The 4,214-nt window shown below is 46.2% G+C and overlaps 1 pseudogene; it reads left to right on the forward strand.

Annotated features, from left to right (window-relative positions):
• The first annotated feature begins 1,521 nt into the window (after nt 1–1,521).
• Nucleotides 1,522–1,959, forward strand: LOC101586654 (annotated as a pseudogene).
• Nucleotides 1,960–4,214: the final 2,255 nt, after the last annotated feature.

A 4,214-nucleotide genomic window follows, 5' to 3' on the forward strand; every position in this document is an offset into this window, starting at 1 on the left:
AGACGCGGACCGCAGCCGCCTCTCAGCCCCCGATGGCTCCGTTGTGGATAAAGTTGGTGAAGTATGCACTGCCTGCAGTGGAGAGGAGCAAAGCCCGGCGAGCGCTGCCCGGACCCCTCGGCGCAGCGGGTGCTCTGTGACTGCCGGGCTGAGCACCACGCACTGGCCGCAGCTCACACCTCGGAGCACTCGCAGCTCCCGCCACGGAACAGAACACTGGGTGCTGAGGCCTGGGCTCGCTGGGTTTTGGAAGAGCGACCGACCGGCAGGCTCCGTGCGGGGCTGGCGCCTTCTAGTCAGGTCGTCGCCCCCATCTCAGCCTCTGGCCCCGTGTGCAAGAGACCCATCTTCTCCTGTTCTCTCCGCTCTCGGCTGTATTACTTTCAACTTTTTCGGGAATTTTTTTCCCCTTGCAATACTGGTATTGAACCCCCAGAGCCTTCCAACGAGTTACATCCCCGGCCCTTTATATTTTAGGATAGGGTCTTGGTAAGTTCCCTCGCTTGGGTTCCAACTTGAGATCCTCCCGCTTGGATGACATTCTCATTTATATGTGTTTATTTTTTGTCCTGTTGTATATTGGTGTACACACACACACACACACACACACACACCTCTTAAAATAGCCAATGGGAAGAAAGGTCTTGTTCTTCCTCAACACACTGCCTTAGCCTCAGTGCCTGGAAGAGCACCTGACTCGTGTGTATATCCAATAAACGGTGTGAATGAATGAAAAACCGCCCTCGGACACCCTCAGGCACTGGGCAAGGGCGCGGAGCAGGAAGCTAGCTCTGTACAGGGCTCACGAACAGCCTTGCCTGACGCCGGGCATGAGGTGGTGGGAGGAGGTTTAGTGCAGAGACAAAGTGAGGCTGTATGCAGGGTGCAGGTTGGAAGGGAAGAAGCTTTCCGAGGAGTGGGAGTGGACTGGATCCTATGGGAACAGACATGGGTCTTCGTGAAGGATGTGTTGTCTGGCTGGCTGGTTTTGTTTTGGTATGGGGTTTTGGTTTTGAGTCAGGTCCTCAAAATGTAGTTCAGGCTGGCCTTAAAAGCACTATGCAGGGCCGGGAGAAGGCTCAGTAGAATAAGCATTTGCCTGGCAAGTGCAAGAGCCTAAATTTAATCCTTGGTTCCGCAAAAAAAAAAAAAAAGCACTATGCAACCCACGCTGATCTTGAATTTGCAACAATCTTCCCAATCTTCCTGCCTCAGCCTTCTGAATGCTGGAAGGTAGAACTTTTTTTTTTTTTTTTTTGGCGGAACAGGGGATTCAATTCAGGCCCTTGTGCTTGCCAGGCAAGCATGGAAGATGGAACTTGAAGGCGGTGGTTATGAGCTGGATGATCTTGAACACCTGGCTGAGGGAGGCTTCTATCTCTGAGGATTTTTTCCCCCCAGGGATTGAACTCAGGACCTTGTGCTTGCCAGGCAGGCATTTAAGCTGCTGAGCTCTCTCCCCAGCTATTTCTGAGGATCTTGAGCATATTTTAAAAAAAAGTTGTTGTTAGGGCCTGGAAGATGGCTCAGTGGCGCCCCACAATCGACCGCGCTCTTCCTTTCCAACTTGGGCCCAGCAGAATGGCTCCTGCAAAGAAGGGTGGCGAGAAGAAGAAGGGCCATTCTGCCATCAACGAGGTGGTGACCCAAGAGTACACAATCAACATTCACAAGCGCATCCACAGAGTGGGCTTCAAGAAGCGCGCCCCTCTGGCACTTAAGGAGATCCGGAAGTTTGCCATGAAGGAAATGGGGACTCCCGATGTGCACATTGACACCAGGCTCAACAAAGCTGTCTGGGCCAAAGGAATAAGTAATGTTCCATATCGTATCCGAGTACAGTTGTCCAGGAAACGGAATGAGGATGAAGATTCACCAAACAAGCTGTATACCTTGGTAACCTATGTACCTGTTACCACGTTCAAAAATCTCCAGACAGTGAATGTGGATGAGAACTAACTTGGAAATAAAATTACAGAACTACCAATAAAAAAAAAAAAAAAAAAAAAAAAAAGATGGCTCAGTGGCATAAGAGCCTGCCTGGCATGCGCAAGGTCCTGAATTCGATCCCTGATACTGAAAAAAAAAAAAAAAATTGTTGTTAAATACTGATTTTTAGGGCATAGTGATGTATACTTGTAATCCGAGCTCTTGGGAGGCTGTAAACAGGCAGATCACTACAATAGTAGTGAGACTCTAAACACCCTGTAGACCCTTCCCTAAAATGCAAATAAATAAATGAATGAATGAAAGTAATAGAAGTGGCTTTTAGGCAAATGTAGACACTTGACCATCTCAAAATAGAAAAACTGCAAATTATAATTCGAGTGGAACTTTGTTTAGATGTCAGATGAGATACTACACATTGTGGGGAAAGATGTTCTTGTTCATTGTCTTGGAGAACAATTCAGGAGCAGCTATTAAACCTTAAACACATAACTTTTTGACCTAGAGATACCGCTGCTGTGGGCTGGGGAGATGGCTCAGTGGAATAAGTGCTTCCCTGGCAAGCGCAAAGGCCTGAGTTCAATCCCCAGTCCCCCCCCCCAAAAAAAAAGAGAGAGAGAGAGAAATACCACTGCTGGGAATTTATCCTATGTAGTCTTTGTTTAAGCACAAAGATCTGTGTACTACAGTGTTTGCTAAAGCTTCCTTTGTGGTTACTAAAGACTGGAGGCTGATGTAGCAAAGAGTGAGTTAATGAAATGATGACTTAGTCCTCAATGGAATGCCTTGCTGCTGATCCAAAGAATGAGAGAGAGATCTCCACGTATTGATATGGGATGGTTCCTAAAATATTGAGTGAAGACAGGACACAGATCTACTAATTTACATAGTCCCTACAGGTAATGTGGTTGCATCTGAAGAAGGAAACTTGGTGATGGGAATGGCAGATTAGTTTTTTTTATGCAGATTAGGTGTTTTTTTTATGCTCCTTGTATCATGTTTGATTTTTACCATGTATGGTCTAAGCACCTGCCTGGCAAGCACAAAGACCCGGGTTCTTTCCCAAGTACTACATGCCACGGAAACCAGGTGTGGTGGCACACGCCTGTAATCCCAGCACTGGGGAGGCTGAGACAGGAGAATCACTACAAATCCAAGCTTCATACAGGAGACCCTGTACCAAAATAGATAAATAAATAAAAGATTTTTTTTTTTAAAAAAAGGTGAGGGCCAGCCAAATAGCTCAACAGATTAAAAGGCCTGCAAGCAGGCACAGGTGCCAGGGTTTGATCCCTGGGCCTGCCGTGCCGGCCCCGCACCCAGGGCTCACTGACATGGTAGTTGAGACTGGGCATGGTGGCATGTGCCTGTAATCCCAGCACTTGGGAGGCTATAAACAGACAGATCACTATGAGTCTGATCTAGTAGTGGGACCCTAAACACCCTGTAGACCCTTCCCTAAAAATAATTTTTTTAAAAATCTTAAATTTAAAAAAAAGGGGGGACCAGGGAGATAGCTCAGTGGTATAAGCACTTGCCTGGCAAGCTAAAGGACCTGAGTTCAATCCCCGGTTCTGCAAAAAAAAAAAAATAATAATAATAATTTTTTTTTTAGGGGATTAGGTTATAACTCAGTGGTAGATCCCCAGTCCTGGGCTGGATTAGGTTTCTAGTCCTGGAAAAAATAAAACAAATATCTGTCTAAAGATAAAATACAGTTTATAATAGAACCTATTAGGTATACCATGAGATTATCTCAATAAGGACTAAAAGTGCATTTTTTTTTTTTTTAGGTTTTTGTGTGTGTGTATGTGTGTGTGTATAGGGTCTCACTACACAGCGCAGACTCGTAGTGATCCACCTGATTTCTGCCTCCCAGATGCTGGGATTACAGCGCACACCACCACACTCAGATTCCATCCTGGCTCAGCATGCTCCAGGGATCCAACCTTGGCCCCTGAGCTTACCTAAGCAAGCACTTAGTCCACTGAGCTATACCGCTGGGCCCTAAAAGTGCATTTTTCAAAAGCCAATACCCATCATCAGTTTTAAAAAGTATATGAGGTTAGCCAGGCGTGGTGCCACATGCCTATAAGTAACCTCAACACTCCAGACGCTGGCACAGGAGGGTTGTTGTGACTTTGAGTCTAGCCAGGGCTACACAGTGAGTTCAAACCAGCCTAAACTACATAGTGAGACCCTGGCTCAACAACAACAAAAAATTATATGGGGTTAAGAGTGTAACTCTGAAAAAAAAAAAAAAAAAA

The sequence above is a fragment of the Octodon degus genome, unplaced genomic scaffold, assembly GCF_000260255.1.
Source record: "Octodon degus isolate 3935 unplaced genomic scaffold, OctDeg1.0 scaffold00067, whole genome shotgun sequence".
Classification (NCBI taxonomy): Eukaryota; Metazoa; Chordata; class Mammalia; order Rodentia; family Octodontidae; genus Octodon; species Octodon degus.